A 17,945-nucleotide genomic window follows, 5' to 3' on the forward strand; every position below is an offset into this window, starting at 1 on the left:
TGAAAGAAATTTCACTCGTTTTTTTATTATTGGAAATCATTATGGAAAAGTTAGATATCTTGACAGCGTTTTTTATTTAATCTCATTGCCGTTTCAATGCCATTTGTTGAGTGTGGTGTTTCCAAGGCACCAACAAGTCTTTCACTTTAACTGTCATTATGCTCTTTCTCTAAGTTTGGCTTAAATTCTAGTCGGTCTATTTTTTTCGAAATTAAGAAAACTAGTTTGGTTTTCGAGTTCCAAATGAATTTCTTCTTGCGACGTTGGCTTCTTAAAACAAAATATATGTGAATGGAAAGTCACTTTGTCATATGATTGACAGACAGTTATTGAGCTTAAAGATGAAGCTTGCAGAGGAGTGTTTTACTCAAATATAGGTGCTCAAAGCTGATTTTTGTTAACATAAAAGAGAAGAGAATTATTCAAAAATTCAAAAGAAGAAGATGGGCAATATTCTACCATTATGAATGAAATTTATATATAGTATGCTAATTTTGACCTAGTCTTTTAACACAAGCCTTGGTTGATTCATGTGATGGCTACAACCCATTCTTGTCTCAATTAGTACGTTAAAATGCCGTTTTAAAATGATGGCAGTTATGTCGTTGTACTTGAAATGGGTTCATATCCATCCCGAAAGTTTGAGAAATTTTACAAATCTGCCTCTCATAACATCCAATGCGACGTCAAAGACCTGACGTTGCAATGATCAGTCAGGCTCCTATCAAGTCATACTTTCTCCGCGAAATACTCGGCCACATCACCTTTGGTATCTAGCAATCTACAGCACCAGCCCACAATTGTTCACGCTTTCATCGTAGAATGCGTCCACCCTTCGAAGAAGCACGCACAGTGGAGGGCTCACTGTCTCCGCAGCACAATCTGCAGCAATCAGGACTCCATTCGTGGCTAGCTCATCGGCTGCTTCTTTCCCCGTGACACATTGATGACCCGGGACCCAACAGCCTTGCCAATGTTTCGTAGGAGGTCTTTGCAAATTGCAATTTTGCCCATGAACATTCCACTAAGGAATAGGGGCAAACTTCTCACATATCAAGTTTAAGCTCAATGATAAGAGCCCTCCTTTGTGACACCACTTTGGAGAGAAGTTTTACATGGCATAGCACCTCACAAATGTTGCCAGCATTACGAGGGGAAAACCACCGCTGAAAATTTTTTCTGATGGTCTCGCCGGGATTCAAACCCAGGCGTTCAGCATCATAGGCTAACCTCTGCATTACAGTGGCCTCCTAGAAGCTCTTTGCATGTTCCAAAACGTTTCGACCTCACATTCCCCGACGACTGGCGCGCACACTACATACAGGTGCACAGGAATAAGATTGAAAATGGTATATAGCTCCTCTCCCACCTCCCACCCATAGTAATAAAGTAGATAAAACTCTTGCTGGAACTCCTAAACCAGCCACATCCGTCTCGAAATCGACTTGGAAAGGGTAAGAAAATCTGCAGGTGGCCCAAAATCTGCTCTGCCAGGACGAAGGAGACTTCTATTTCAGCATGTAGGAGAACCCTGGCACTATTCGAGGGATCGTTTATTTCGCGGCAGGTTATTTTGCTGTAAACAGTAACAAATCAGCCCAGGAGGCTCAGCCTGCGGGGAAAGAAACGAAATGGAGTCCATTACACAGTTACAGGGATTGCTTCGTTTATCCCGCGACAACCACAAGGGCCGAGTATTGCAGGTGGCAACATTACCTTTTGAAATGAGGCCACGAGCAAGAAACCCAAGCCATTAGTGTTTCTGGATTGCGCAACAAGCGAACTAGAAAAGGCTTGATCCTTGGAACCAGAGGGTGGCCATGGTGGACAGTGCAGTAGCAGATGGTAAAGTCAGCCAAGGGCATTGAAAAATATTGGCACAATGGACATTTTTTTCCAAAAAAAAAAAACTAATGAATGAGACAGTAACGATGAGATGAGCAACTCATTGCAACTCTGAGCTTGTTATATGCAGTAATTTAGTTGCACTTCAACTCCTAGATGACACTGAGCAGTTTATTTTGCTGTTCAAGCACAGAAGATGATTCAACTGGGACCTTAAAAGACTTTCTTCAAATATTTCTTCGTTATCAACTAGAGGGCATAACTCTGATAATTTGGCTAGAATTTTGCCATCTTAATTTCTGCATACTGAACTAGTACGTTAACTTAGTTCATTAGGTAAATCGTTCAGTGAGCGGTTTAGAGAAGAGTCGAACTAGTGAAGCAAATTCAATGAAACAAACACTGGACTGAATTAAACGGAATGAGTTTGTGAACGAAAAGGCTCGTCTGATTCCTAACTACCAAAGTGCATACCAAGAAATATCGGGTAATGTCGTTAATTTGGGCGACCCTCAATTCAGCTCACTGAACTAGTTCGATTGTTTAGTTCCATGTACTAAACAAACGAACTATGCTGGTAGCTACAATGTAAAAATGCCAATGCTTCCCCCCTTTCACTCACAACTATGGGCACTAAGCTAGTTCGTTTGAGCTGTGAGCTGTTTTATCTCTTACTAGTGGCTACAATCATTTAGCAACCATGGACCCAGCTGATTAATACAAAAAAAAAGCGTGAAAAAAAAACAAATTACCTAATTTGCCTTCGTAAGCACTGGTTGACATAATTCTCTTACCTCAGACTGAGGGAGTCAAGATCATGGCGCTCTTTAGATTCCGCGCATTCGTTCATTATGCGTAAGGCCACTGGCGAAGGACGACTACGTGACATTGGCGAGGTGGCGGACTATCAGCCGGGCGGATCCTTCTTTGATGGTGACCTGTAGGTGGTGTTCCCGGGGAGGGAGCCTTGGTCAGGGGGCGTTCCGCCACAAAAAAAATTCTAAAGGCACTAAATCGAACGATCTAGACGGTCAATTGACCTTCCCGAATGTGAAATAAAATGATCACCAAACTCGCCTTTCAAAGATTCTATTATTACGCGTGCTGTGTGGCATGTGGCACCGTCTTGTTGAGACCACAGAGAGCGCAATTCTCGTCCGATTTGACTGAAATTTTGCACGTAGTGTTTTGATATCACTTCCAATAACTGTGCGAAGTAAGGTCCAGATCGGTCCATAACCTGATATAGTTGCCATATAAACCGATCTTGGATCCTAACTTATTGAGCCAGTAGAGGGCGCAATTCTCATCCGATTTGGCTAAAATTTTGTATGAGGTGTTTTGATATGACTTCAAAAAACTGTGATGAGTGCGGCGCAAATAGGTACATAACCAGATATAACTGCCATTTAAACTGATCTGGGATCTTGACTTCTTGAGCCTCTAGAGAGCGCAATTCTCATTCGATTTGGCTAAAATTTTGTATGAGGTGTTTTGATATGACTTCCAAAAACTGTAATGAGTATGGCGTAAATAGGCACATAACTTGATATAGCTGCAATATAAGCTGATCTGGGATCTTGACTTCTTGAGCCTCTAGAGAGCGCAATTCTCGTCCGATTTGCCACAAATTTTGTACAACGGCTTCTCCCTTGGCCTTCGACGTACGTGTACAATATGGGTTGAATCGATCTATAGCTTGACACAGCTCACATATAAACCGATCTCCCGATTTTGCTTTTTGAGCCCCGAATCGGACTATAACTTGGTATAGCTCCTCCTTCTTCTCCTTCTCTTCCGTCCTTATTCATTATTCTTTGTTTGCCTAAAAAGAGATACTGCGCAAAGAACTCTACAGATACGATCCATGAGGGGAATTGGGGGAGGGTATAAAAGATTCGGCCCGGCCGAACTTAACACTTCTCATATTCATTTTGAATATAGGTGGTAGGAAATTAACGATAGTATCGATACTTAGTATTAGAAATATCGAATGCTGCGAATGTCGATGGTTTGCCAGCTCTAACCAGTGGTCTCCGTTTCAAGCGGTTGGTAACTGTGAATTAAATAAAATTGTGCTTGCGGATTTCTTGGTTTAAGGATCCAACATCAAGCATAATTTCAATGAATTTATATAGAAAGAATAATCCAGAGAAGAAATCCTCCGCCAAACCCAATGAGCCCATGATTAAGACAATTTCGATATTTACAAATTTTTTCGCTTCTATTTTTATACTTCTCTTTCATTTTCATATCAACTTTTAAAGATTCAAACGATACGATTGCATACCATTTGGTTCTGAATGCTAAATTTGCATTCCAGATCTGATAAGTCTATAGTGCAGTTATTTGCATTACACTGGAACGCAAGAGATTCTTGTAAATATGGTAAAAAAAAATAACTAAAAATGCTTTTCGTTGAAAAATGCATTAATAAAAGCGAATCCCATTATTGTTATCACAATCAAGGTTTTAGTAATGAATGTTTGTTTTATTTTCCATCTTCTTCTTCCTCGCCTATGGCTATGAAGGGAACATTGAGGGTTTTATTACCATCAAATGCATGTTCAAGATGAGATGGAGATGGTTCATGGCACAATACAAAGGGGATGTGCAGACACAATTGGAAAACCCCCCTTTTTATGGAACAAACCATGCAGTCAGTCATTCAGTTACATGGCATGGCCTTTCTAAGACCACTGAATGGATCTTGAGTTTCCCAACTGTAAAATTGTAATTAAAAAAATTGAGATGTTTTCCTTTCCTTTGCATTCTTTTCATTTTCATGTTTTTGTTGAGGGAAAAATTTTCCCCATTTACATTTGAAAGTAGAAAATGAAAAAGCAAAAACAACAACAACAACAACAAAAGAAATGTGAACCAGTATAAATGGTTTGTTCACACCATAAATCGTGTATTGTTTGAAATTCTCAAGGTTTCCTTGAACTGACAGACGTATGGACGGACATTCTATGGTTAGTAGGCTGCCAGCAACAACCGTCTATTCCAATGGCTAAGTGGCCTACAGTGCAAGCAACATCAACGCCTCACCACCACCACCTTCTCATTACATGGTCTGAATGTCTGACTAACAGGCTGGTTGCTGTGCTTGGTTGGTTGGCACCATTGTTCATCATTTTGTACCTGCTCATTTTCTGATGTTTTCCCTTCGTTGGTGCTCTGTGATTGTGCGGCATATAACTTCTGTGCTACGCAAGGCATTTTAATTTAGAAGTAGACTACAAGTAGTTACAAATTTAGGGGCTTACAAAAAAAAAGTGTCTCAAAGCAAACAAATTAAAATATGAGCGAAATTTGTTTGCCTTAAAATAAGCACTTCACTTTATGTATATTTTAAGGTACAAAAATCCATTTTTATCCATCTTTGCATATGGTGGATGAGAAAAGCACACAAATCGCTCTTGAGATGAATTCTCCAACACATTTTAAGGGTCTACAATTGAGGGTAAAAGGCAAATTGCTAGCGAAGACACTGGCAATAAATATTAAAAAAATTATTAAAAAAATTTATTTTTAACGAAATTTTTTTGAAATAAATTAATAAAGTATATTATATTGCTGTAGAAAAGTTTAAAATCATTCAACAAATTTGTTTAGAAATTTTTTTGGCAAAATTAATTTTTACACAAAATTTTATAAAATTTTTTCTTTTAAATTTTTTTGGAAATTTTTTCCAAAAAAAAATTTATGAAAATTTTTCAACCAAATAGTTTTATTCTTTAGAAAACTAACTGAACCGGGCCCGCTCCGATGCACGTTCTTTTACTTTATATGGAACCAAATTATCCTCTGAACATTAATTAACTAAAGACCTTTCAGTGAAATGCCATGCTACGGAAACAGTATATGTACATATATCTCTTGACTAACAGTAAAACAATATAAATGTATTGGAATCCCATATGATCTTCATTGGTCTATGAATTTGCTCGGAGGGTTTAGGGTCATTTAAGTTTGGGTGTTAGATTAACTCCATTCTTATTTGAGCCCTATATTCTCATTGGGATGTTGGAAGTGGGAGGTGTGGACCCCCAGAAACGTGGTCCCGAAATTGGGTATGAAATTCGTGCTCTATCCCAAAATACCTTTCATTTGAACCCCATATTGGCATGATCGGTAAATATGCATATCCGATTTATAGGGTGTTTTTGGGTGTGAGTTGGTCCCCCAGATACTTGTCGCTTAAAAAAATATCAGCTTCGTGCTCAAATATCATTTATTTGAACCACATGTTGCCATAGGCCTCAAAATTGGATAACAAATTCGTTTTCTAATCTCAAATACCTTTCATTTAAACCGCTTATTGCAAACGACAGCAAATATGTTCGGTTTGGGCCCTATAAACTATCAATATCGAGCTCCACTCTCTTTAAGAACTAAATTGTCATGGTGAGAAAATACGCCCTATTTGGGTTGTTATGGGAGTGGGACGTCCCCTAGGCAGTTGGTCCCGAATGTTGATATCAGATTCGTGATCTACTCCCCAATACCATTCATGTGAGCCCCATACTCCCATAGTCAGCTAACATGTCCGGTTTGGGGAATGGGCCGGCCTGTCAGTGACTTGCTCTTGAAAATATATACAGCGGTCAAAAAAAGTATTCATCATTAGCAAAATTGATAATAAATTCACTTATTTTGGGTAATTGAAGAAAATTTAAAGTAAACAAATAATGCAGTTTTATGCAATAGTTTATTTTTCGTAATATGTTTTAAAATAAATTCAAAAAATAAATTTAATTAGCGCAAAAAATGCAATTTTATATAATAACACCAAAAACAGAACAAAAAAAGTATTCATCATTGATGTGCTATCATCAAAGTCAAATTCAAATATTATTTGGGAATCCCCCTTTTCTGTTTTATTTAGTAAAGGAGGCTTTGCCCTTGACAGCAAATATTTAATTTCATTGAAAATATAGTTTTTGTCAAAATGGGTCGTAAGCAAAACGAGGTTTCTGATGAGGTAAAAGTTTTGATAATAAAACACCACAGGAATGGTTTAACTCAAAAAACTATCAGTGAAATATTAAATAGACCACGATCTACTATACAATCCATCATCAGAAAGTGGACAGGAACGAAAACTGTTGACAATAAACCAAGATCTGGTCGACCAAAAGCACTTTCAGTTGGAGATGTGCGTTGGCTAGTGCGGCAAGTTCAGAAAACTCCGAAGACAAATGCGACCATTCTTCGTAAAAACACTATGGAATATTTAGGGAAGGAAGTTACTACACAAACAATTCGAAATACACTCAAAAGGCATAGTTACAGAGGAAGAACTGCACGTAAGAAGCCCTTTATAAATAAAATAAACCGAGTGAAAAGGCTAAACTTCGCAAAAATGTATGTAAAACAGCCCGAATCATTTTGGAAAACAGTCATTTTTGCAGACAAGAGCAAGTTTAATCTTTTTGGGTGCGATGGAAAGGTCATAGTGTACAGAAAACCAAATACAGAGCTTGAAGAACGAAACACAGTTGCTACTGTAAAACATGGTGGAGGTGGTTTAATGGTTTGGGGGTGTATGGCGGCTTCAGGAGCGGGAAATCTTGAAATTATTAATGGAGTAATGGATCATAAGTATTACATTGACATTTTAAAGAGGAATTTAAAAGATAGTGCTGTAAAACTTGGGCTTGGTAATAACTTTCAATATTATCAAGATAATGACCCCAAACATTCTGCTTTAAATACCAAGATGTGGATGCTGTATAACTGCCCCAAAGTCATTAAAACTCCTCCTCAAAGTCCCGACTTGAACCCAATTGAACATCTTTGGGAACATCTCGAACGCAAATTGAGAACGCGCAATTTTTCGAGCAAGAGTCAAATGCAACAGGTGATAATGGAGGAATGGGCTAATATAGACCAAAATATAACCGCTAAATTAGTCCAATCGATGTCAAACCGTTTAAAAGAAGTTATAAGACGCGGTGGTCGAATAACAAAGTATTAATTTTTTTAAATTATGTTATTTATTTTTTTGTTTTTTTGCAATGATGAATACTTTTTTTGTTTAATTTTTTGTGTTCAGCTGTAAAATGGCCCTTTTTGTTCCAATAAATACTATTTTTTTCTTTAAAAACAATGAAATTGTGTACATATATATCACACAAGCACTACTGCATCATTAGTTTAATATGTTTTTATTCCAATTGTCTTTTGTAGACTTATTAAAAAAAAAACATTGAATGATGAACACTTTTTTTGACCGCTGTATCCGATTCGTGTTATACTTTAAAATACCTTTGAGCCCTATATTATAATGGTCAGCAAATACGTCCTACTGGGGTGGTATGATGGGGGTGGGGTGGCCCCACACACCCTTTTTTCCGAATATTGATATCAGATTCATGCTTTACTCCCAAAGACCTTTCATTTGAGCTCCATATTTCTATGGTCGTAAATTAGTCCTCTTTGGGGTGGCCCCACAAAAACTTGGTCCCACATTTGGATATCAGATTTGTATTCTACACTCAAATACCCTTTACTGGAGCCCCATATTGCCATTGTCATTAAATAAGTCCAGTTTGGGGGTGTTTTGAGGAAGGGGTGGACCCCCAGAAACTTGGTCCCACATTTGGATATCAGATTCGTATTCTACTCACAAATACCTTTCATTTGAGTATTGCCCATATTGCCATGGTCGGTAAATATGTCCGATTTAGGGGTGTTTTGGGGTTTGGGGTGGTCTCCCAAACACTTGGTCCGACAATTGGATATCAGATACGTTTTCTTATCTTAAATACCATTCATTTGAGTCCCATATTGTCGTGATTAGTCCATATATATATTTGGTAGGTTTTGGGAGTGGGAGGGCCTCTTAGGTACCCCATCCCAAATTTGGATACCAAATTTTTGTTGTCTAGGTAGCTATAAGAATTTCGCTTATATCACACTTCCCGTCTCCGAGATCTAGCTTTCATTCATCCGTGTAAAATGCTCTTCTAGATGACAATACTAGGGTTACGTCAGTTCACAAATGTGCCGTGGCAGCGGTGCCTCGCTTTCGACCTCTCATGTATCCGATCGGAAACCTCTTCCTTTCCTTATAGGTTACCTATCGTCGCCTCGATTATACCACGATGGAATGAGCTGCTCCCATACTTAATCCATTCTCCCATCGCCTTAAGTCTCATAGCAGCAGTGGCTGCCTCACACTTAATCTGTATGTCAATGAGTCGGATATCAAGAATCTTGTGCCCTAGTGTGCCTGGTCCTCATCTCTCGCCTATGCCAAGACAACATGTTCTCTAAACCGGTTGTATGGTCCCTATGTTACACTTTTTCTCCATAGCAGTCCACCAAACCACTGAGCCGTAAGTAAGTATTGGTCTAATCACGCTCCTGTAGAGCCAGTTGCCCATACTCGGATTTAGACCTCATTTCGAGCCTACGACCCGTGTACTTAGTGCTCAGCTTCTGTGAGACTTCTCAATACGCTCCTGAATGTGACACTTCCAATTAAGATTTCTATCCAAGATCACTCGTAAGCAATTGGCCTTGTCAGATCGAAATAAAAGATATCGGAGGCCACCGTGGCGCAGAGGTTAGCATGTCCGCCAACGACGCTGAACGCCTGGGTTCGAATCCTGGCGAGAACATCATACAAATTTTCAGCGGTGGTTTTCCCCTCCTAATGCTGGCGAAATCGTTTTATTGAGGAAACGTGGTGAGTCAAATTCGTCTCTGTGAACAGGCATATTTCAGTATTCTCTGGGTTAACATTGAGACCCCTGGGGCTAGTCCAGTCTTATGCCATTTGGAAGACCCTTTCGGCCCTTCTACATAGCTAGTTCGTATGCAGAGGGGTTAAAATCCCTCCTGTCAGAATCCGTAATAGGTTATATATGGTGATCACCCAAAGGAGTAGCGATAAAATGCCCCCTGGTGGTATGCCATGTTCCACTTTCTCCCTTATATTTATCTCATGGGACCCGCAATTTATTCACCATTTTCTTAGTATTTGGTTTATCCAGTCTCTAAGGACCCGGTCCACCCGGAGTGTGTACGTTTTGGCTTCGAAGGATTCTTCTATTTTATGCACAACCTCGTGCAGGGCAGTCTCCACCGAACTTCCCTTGACATAGGTATGCTGTTTGTATTTGAGCAGTTCGCTGAATGTCCTACTCTTTATCATAGTATCTACAATACGTTCCATGGTTTTGACCTTGGGTGTCGCATAAATTGCCTTGCAGGGCTTAGGTATAAACACCACACTTGCCTCCACTCTTTTCCTCCTTTCGGAATATATGCAAGTCCTGGGTACGCTGTGAAAATAGTGGTCAGTTGAGGTTCCAGATAGTCGGCCTCCTTTTGTAATAACGCCGGAAATATTCCAACTGGTCCGGGTGACTTAAATGTTTTAAAACTCCTCAAGGATTCCTTCACCATAAATTCCGTTATGATAAACCATAGATCAACGGCATTATTCCAAGATTCCGGTGTCTCCGTAAGTCCCGCCGTATTCTGTGGAAAATAGTTTTCATCAAAAGCCTCAGCATGTACTCCGTTGTCTCCGTCCTCATTCCCATGTCGTTTGCTAACGTTTCAGTTTGGACAAAGGTTTTAGAGAGATTATTTTCATCTTGGCGGCGTCATTAACGCTATCTGCCTGGTCGCAGAAAAGCTTACATGAGTCAATTTTGACGCTCTGGTTATCTTATTGTATTCCTTGAGCAGTGTGTAAAACACATCTCAATTAAATTTAATTTTTAAAATATTTTTGGTGTAATCAGATGAACAAAAATTTGCACGAATTGTTATTTTCGCAATTTGTCTTTTTGAGCTATTAAAAAACTTAAACCTTCTTCTTTTCTTATTCAACCAATATAACTTTATAAACGCGACCACTGTGTTATGTCCTTCAAGTCATCGTACGAATAGGCTTTTGTGTGTCATCCTCTTTGTAGGTTGGTCGATTGGGCATCTAATTGTATATGCATCACAATTTTGGTCTCAATTGACTCATTTTGTGATTCATTTTAATTACCAACGATTTCTTTTATTTGGCATTCGCAGTAGCAGCTATTATTGAGGCCTCTCTAAAGCTCTTAGAAATTGAGTTTATACCACACACACGCGTACAGCGTATTCAATCTTAATCTTTAGCATGAGAATGAACTTTCTTTCTATAATTGGCAAACAAGAATTTTGCTGCAGTTTTAGGCCATCGTTTTTAATATGATTGGCCTCGGCCACATTTGAACATTCGTAGCTAGTTTTGTATGTGAATATGGCAAGATCAAGCGGCATATCAAGTAAGCTTAGACAACATTCATGCAGGCACGGTAGCAGATGCGGTGAATAGCTACCGGGTGAATGTGATTTTTGGAGAACCATCGCCTCCCATTGTACCTGAAGAAATTAACCTCCCCCAGCAAACCTGAGTAGTTCTGGCTCAATTACGCTTTGGCAGATGCCGCCCCCTCAACTCCTACAGAGCAAGGATTGAGGCCAAAGTGCAATATGTGTGCTTCGATTGTGACCTGGCATCACAACACACACGTCACCTGTTTAACTCCCCAGCCAGACCCACTCGTCTCAGATCCAGATCCCTCTGGACGCACCCCACCTTAGCCGCCGTCTCAACTCCTACGGAGCAGGTATTGATGCCAACGTGCAATATGTGTGTCCTGGGTGTCCTCTGGGTCTGAGACCCTCCCTACCTTAATCGCAGAGTTCCTGAATTTAGATATTTAACAGAACCAAGCGGACGAAATATAAAGAACAACACACAGTTACAACAACAAAAACCCCGAGATATGACTATGAGCATCACACGGGCTGGAACTCGGAGCTCCGATTTGTGTGGTGTTCATCGTAATCACGAGAAGCTCAGTTGAGAACTGCTTACACAGGTTGCGGATAGTGGAATGCTTGGTATACGGAGTAGCTGCAATTGCAGTACATATTTGGCATCCACAATCGGGACTAAGTGTGGTGGATCGCCCCACACCCCAACAAACAGATAACCGATTGAGACAATATGTGACTCAAATGAAAGATGATTCAATAAGAGTACGAATATGGTAGTAATTAAGAGTGATTTTTTAGCTATTATTTTTTTTTTGGCAACACTGGTTTAAACAACTCACGCACGTTTCGTCAAACATCTTCAGTTTGGTCTATAATTTAATCTTAAATCGTTTTCCAAATGAACAACGCTTCCAATTTATTGAATATAAGTATCAAAATGCGTGCTCTAGTAAGAAAGTTCATCGCGCGTAATTTGTATTTAGCGACGAAGCTCATTTTTGCCTCAATGAGTACGTAAATAAGCAGAATTTTAGATTATGGAGTGAAGATCAGCCAGAAGCATTGCAAGATGTACCAATGCACCCAGAAAAGGTCACTGTGTGGTGCGGTTTATGGGCTGTTGGCATCATTGGATCGTACTTCTTCAAAGATGATGGGAATCATAACGTAACTATGAATGGTGGAGCGCTATCGTGAGATGATATCCAACTTTTTTGTGCCCAAAATGCAAGAGCTTGACTTGCAAGACATGTGGTTTCAACAAGACGGAGTCACATGCAACACATCAAGTGTAATAATGGAACCGGAGAGGCGAGTTCGGTGAACATTTTATTTCACCTTCGGGACAGGTCACTAGGCCGCCTAGATCGCGCGATTTAATGCGTTGAGGTTATTATTTTTTTTGGGCTTTGTTAAAGCTCATCCCTATAGCATGACATAATTACCAGGTAGTATACCGTAAACAGCTGCATACAAATGTTTCTCTCGTTGTACACTATCTGTCAACGAGTTTTGGTTGTGTGTGTGTATTATAGCTAAAAACAATGCCAACCACAAACAACGAAAAATGCCGCGAACAAGTAACGTACACAAAATCAGAGTTGCACTAATCACTGATTTTGAAAGATAGTGCACTCAATATTTTGTTGTTGGGCAACTGCCACTCACTACCTGTACATGAATATATATTGTGTCTATACAGATAAGCCTTCTTCAATTGACGCCTTTTAAGACAACATTGAATCATACATTTATTCGAAAAGTTGGAAAAAGTATGCCAAAATTGGACTAAGCGGAAGGACCATTTGAGGCGCAGTCACGGTCAACATTTGCATGAAATAATCTAATCTTCAAACATTATATTATATGGCCCGTACTATCTATTCAAATAGAGATTTCATGAATTTTTACTGTACCCAAACACCCATTCCCAGCACAAACTTAGTAAGTACATGTCATTATTTTTGGCATGTAAAATAATGGATAACTCATTATCCTTAGATTTACTAGCTGCTTAAATATAACGAATTATCAATAGGAATACCATCTGTGTTACCGGTAGTACAAATGTCATTACATACAACATTCGATGGAGCTCAAGAATAAGCACTTATTTATAATAATAGAAAAAAAAATCATTATTATAACCTTGGTATTCATCTGATACTCATGAGTACTGCCCATTACAAGGTTAAGCTCAATGATAAGGGACCTCCATTTTGTTGGCGAGTCCGAATAGTTTGCCGCAAAGCGACACCACTTATTAGTACTAGGAGGGAAATATTGTGGCGTTATTAATATAAAAAATATTTTTAATGTTGCCTACCTCCCCACAATGCCGTTGATTATTGCGCATGCTGTGGACGTAATTTTAAGGAAATAAAAAGTTTTAAACATCATTTTACTGGTCCGAGTCTCGAACTCGAGATCTTTGTATTGCAAATCTTCTGATGTACGCTCTGTGCCACAAAACTACTAAAATCACTCCCATGTGTTAGATATTGTGTCTATAAATAGAATATGTCAAACATAAACACAAAGGCATGGCCTTTTTTTGATGGAATAGAATTAAAGTTTGCTTTTGTCTTGTTAGCTATTATTAAAAGGAGAAAATAGTGTATTACTTAAACAATAGAAATGAAGATGAATGCGTAGAGCATCTGCTTTGAAGGGAAGGTTCTTGGTTCAACTCTCGTCTGCTATGAAGCTAAAATTTTAATTTCATTTACAATTTGAATTATTCATATAAATTTTGTCTTCTTCAAAGAAACTGAGCATTGAGAAGATGGTGGTGGGGAAAGGCGCGAACATGTTTGAGCCCAAGTAGTTATTTTTTAACAACATTCAACTATGATAATATGTCATTATTTTTTGACAACTTGTATGCTTAGGCATAAGTACTTATTTTTGAACTATTGATATGCTTGTGCGGAAGGACTTTCCTGCTAGGACATCTTCATGTAAAAGTAATTAGAAACGATGCCTAAAAATAAGTAGTTATTAGTTTTTGAATGAGCTTAACCTTCTGGTTATTTGCTAATGACGGTTTTTGTTGGGTTGTGTTTCAGTAAGGCAACGCTCAGTTGTATCGACTTAAAAAAGGTCATAAAGTGAAATTTATTAATAAAAATGTACACAGCAAAGCAAAGTAATGTGAACTGTTACCGATATACGCTTGCCAATTATCAATTTTTGCAAGATTATTTTTAAAGACCAATTTTTATGAGAATCAATTATACGACCTAAACAATCGACTAGTTCTTAGAAAAAGTCACCACCTCTCACCTTTCAGAAAGCTTTTGCTTTGCCATATGGCAACACCAGGGCGACCAATAGCCCAGAATGTCTTGCTCAGATTTGAACCAGCTTTAAGATATTTAAAGAACAATCAACTTTCATCAAGGCACTGCATTTCTAGTGCAAAACACTACTTTTTACCATAATGAATGAATTTATGAATAAAATGTTGCTTCTTCGATTACGAGCTCATTTGAACATGTTGAATACATTGTCATTAAACCATAGGTCAACATGAACTTTTGACCTCTCTGTCTCTCTCTCTCTTCTTTTAACTGTCAAGAGAAAGCCTCTATAAGCCAAATTTTTGGCCCAGGAAATGAAGATAAACAAAAACATACAATACTAACCTTTTGTGTGTGTGTGTGCATATATCCGCTATGAACATAGGTAATTTTATGCCATTCAAACAAGTTATTAATGATTTATTCTTTTTGACTTTCCATTATTCCGTTGTTTTCGATTTACACAAATTCACTCAAACTATTGAAAATAAAAATATCGCATTAATGATTTTTTGCTTTACACAATATGCAAATAAGGATGATGACTATTATTTTTTCTTTTGCTTTTTTCTTAACTCATTTCCTTTATTGTTGCAGATGTATTTTTTTTGTTTTGTTTTTTTCGCTTTTCTCTCGACTATTTTCTATACTTCATTAATTAATTGAATTGAATTAAATTTGTTATTGTTGTTAGCTACATTTTAAGGTTTTCGTTGTGTGTTTTGCAGTTCTGTGTTTGCTCTCTCTCACAAGCCAGCCAGTGCCCCCTGGGATGGCCTTAGCATCTTTTGTTGTTTGTTTTGAACATTTTGCACTTAATTAACATAGATTTCCTAGGTCTGTTTGCGACTATTTTTTGTTTTTGTATTCGTTTTCACAAATTAAAATAATTTTTCACCTGATTCTATTCGACTATTTGAATGAACACTGAATACCGACTGACTGCTAGCTATTTTGTTTTATTAACATTGGTTGTTGTTGTTATTATTTGTTTTCGCATTACTTTCGCCGTAGGTAGTATTCTCAACAGCAGTGTTTTTAACATACGCTCACATACTCAAACAACAACAAAAACTTCATCGGCATACGGGCAAATTCTTGAATTCTCGATGTTGTTGTTCTTATTTTATTAGATTTTGTTGATGATGTACATTTTTCAGTTTTCGTTTATTACCATCTTATACGGGTGGTTGTGCTGTTTTGTTGTTTTGCCCATTGACAATTTTTTTCGGTTTGATTTATCTATAGGTCAGATCGAATGCGTACAAGGAGGAAAGGAGGCATGTTCAATATGAGTGAACAATAGAAATGTTAAAGGCAAATAATACACAACGAAATTAAAGAAATCGAACCCCGTGCACTCTAATCTAAAAATTAAAGAAGAAACGCGCGCGCACTCACGAATTTTCGAATTTTGCTCATCAACGGCCAGCGGGAGACTGAATTAGTTCTTACCCATTGCTAGTCAGTTGTTTGCTTAATTCGCCGTTAATCTTAGGGGTAATGATAGAGAGAGAGAGAAAGAGAGAGGGAATGAAAGAGTATTATTTGAGTATTATTTTATAGCAGATGTCAAACAGCAAAAGTTCAGTGTTGTATAATTTAGTAGTTGCAGTTAGTTTAAGCAACTGATAATATTTCGTTGTACAAAGCCGTTAATTTAAATGAAAAAAAAAAATATTTTCATGAAAAAACTAATGGGAAACAAGTAAAAAATGCTAAGTTTGGCCGGGCCAACTTTCTGGAACCCATCACTATTGATTCTGCTTAAAAATTGGAGCTATATCTGGTTGTAGACTGATTTGGACCATACTTGGCATAGTTGTGCACTTTGTGCAAAATTTCAGCCAAATCGGATAAAAATTGTGGCTTCCAGCTGCTTAAAAAGTCAAATCGGCAGAGCGGTTTATATGGGAGCTATATCATGTTATAGACCGTACTTGGCACAGTTTTTGGAAGACAACAGAACACTATGTGCAAAATTTCATCCAAATCGGATATAAATTGAGGGTTGTAAGGGCTCAAGAAGTCAAATCGGGAGATCAGTTTATATGGGAGTTATATCAGGTTATACACCGATTTGAACCGTACTAAGCACAGTTGTTAAAAGTCATAACGGAACACTGCAAAATTTCAGCCAATTCAGCCAAAAATTGCGGCTTCCAGGGGCTTAAGAAGTCAAATCGGGAGGTCGGTTTATATGGGAGCTATATCAGGTGATAAACCGATTTAAACCTTACTTAGCGCAGTTGTTGGAAGTCACAAGAGAATGCTATGAGCAAAATTTCAACCAATTCAGTTGTCCAAATCCAAAACCAACGTATATCCAAATCTGAACCGATGTGGCCCATTTGCAATCCCCAACGACCTACATCAATATTCAGTATCTGTGCAAAATTTCAAGCGGCTAGCTTTACGCGATCGAACGCTATCGTGATTTCGACAGACGGACATAGCTAGATCGACTCAGAATGTCGAGACAATCATGAATATATACATTTTTTTGGTCCTAGATTAATATTTCGAGGTGTTACAAACGGAATGATTAGTATACTATGGTGGTGGGTATAAAAACTAAATCACTATTCCTGGGACCTTAACAACAATAAAGGTTATGTTAGGTTTAGATGACAGTCTGCCATCAGACTCACTTAGACGTTATCGTCCATCGTGATGCCACAGGAACAGGAGAACTAAGATGCCTTCTAGTGCCTACCTTTGAATCATCCAGATCGCTTTAAAAAGCTTAACAACTTGCGAACGTTCACATGCGCTAAATCAGACAGGTTCTCAAAGAAATGTGAACCTAAAATGTGAACACACAGAAGATGGCCTATAGTCTCTTCTTCTTCGATGTCCCCACAGCTTCTGCAAAAGTCGTTGCTGGTAACCTGCAGTCTGTCAGCATGTTTTCCGATTAGACAGTGATCTGTCATGACTGTTCTAGCCAATGACAGCAACGCGGTAGACCTCTTCAAGTCTAGATTAGGCCACATGGTTTTGGAATGCTCACAGTCCCGGTTCGGCCTTGGTCCTGAAAACTTAGCAAACATGTCGCTAGAGGCATACCCACAGATTCCAGTATACCTGGAATGTGTAGGGTAGTTCATAGTCTCGCAAGCTTGTCCTCTTTACAATTACCTGGGATATCTCTATGGTCCGGCGCCCAGAACAGGTGAATTTTGAACTGTTCAGTCGGTGTTCAGGGCGGTTTTTGTGATCTCTTAGCCATTCCACCACTTCCCTAATTGCAAGAATCTCCGCTTGATGCACACTGCAGTGGTCGGGTAACCTTTACGATATGACCAGTTCTAGACTTTAGAGTACACCCCAAAGCCCGTCTGGTTTAATTTGGAACCATCCGTATAGAAATCTATGTAACTTCCGTTACCAGGGCTATCGTAGTTCCAATCGGTTCTATCAGGAATAGTGGTACAGTACTTTTTATCCGTAATAGGTTATTTATGGTGGTCACCCATAGGAGTGGCGATAAAATGCGCCTCCTGTGGCGTG

At 38.6% G+C, this 17,945-nt stretch overlaps 1 protein-coding gene across 2 annotated transcripts in view; it reads right to left on the reverse strand.

Annotated features, from left to right (window-relative positions):
* The window catches only part of LOC106083380 (myb-like protein AA), a 97,001-nt gene extending 81,134 nt beyond the window's left edge, over positions 1-15,867 (reverse strand). The window contains exons 1-2 of one of the 2 annotated variants that reach the window (XM_013246325.2): positions 15,607-15,867; positions 14,778-14,910 (exon numbers count right to left, since the gene is read on the reverse strand). The gene's annotated coding sequence lies outside the window, so the exon portion shown is untranslated. Of the gene's footprint in view, positions 1-14,777 lie in introns of both variants that reach the window. The other variant, XM_013246327.2, reaches the window with a different exon arrangement.
* Positions 15,868-17,945: the final 2,078 nt, after the last annotated feature.

This window comes from Stomoxys calcitrans, chromosome 2 (assembly GCF_963082655.1).
Source record: "Stomoxys calcitrans chromosome 2, idStoCalc2.1, whole genome shotgun sequence".
In the NCBI taxonomy this organism is placed as follows: domain Eukaryota; kingdom Metazoa; phylum Arthropoda; class Insecta; order Diptera; family Muscidae; genus Stomoxys; species Stomoxys calcitrans.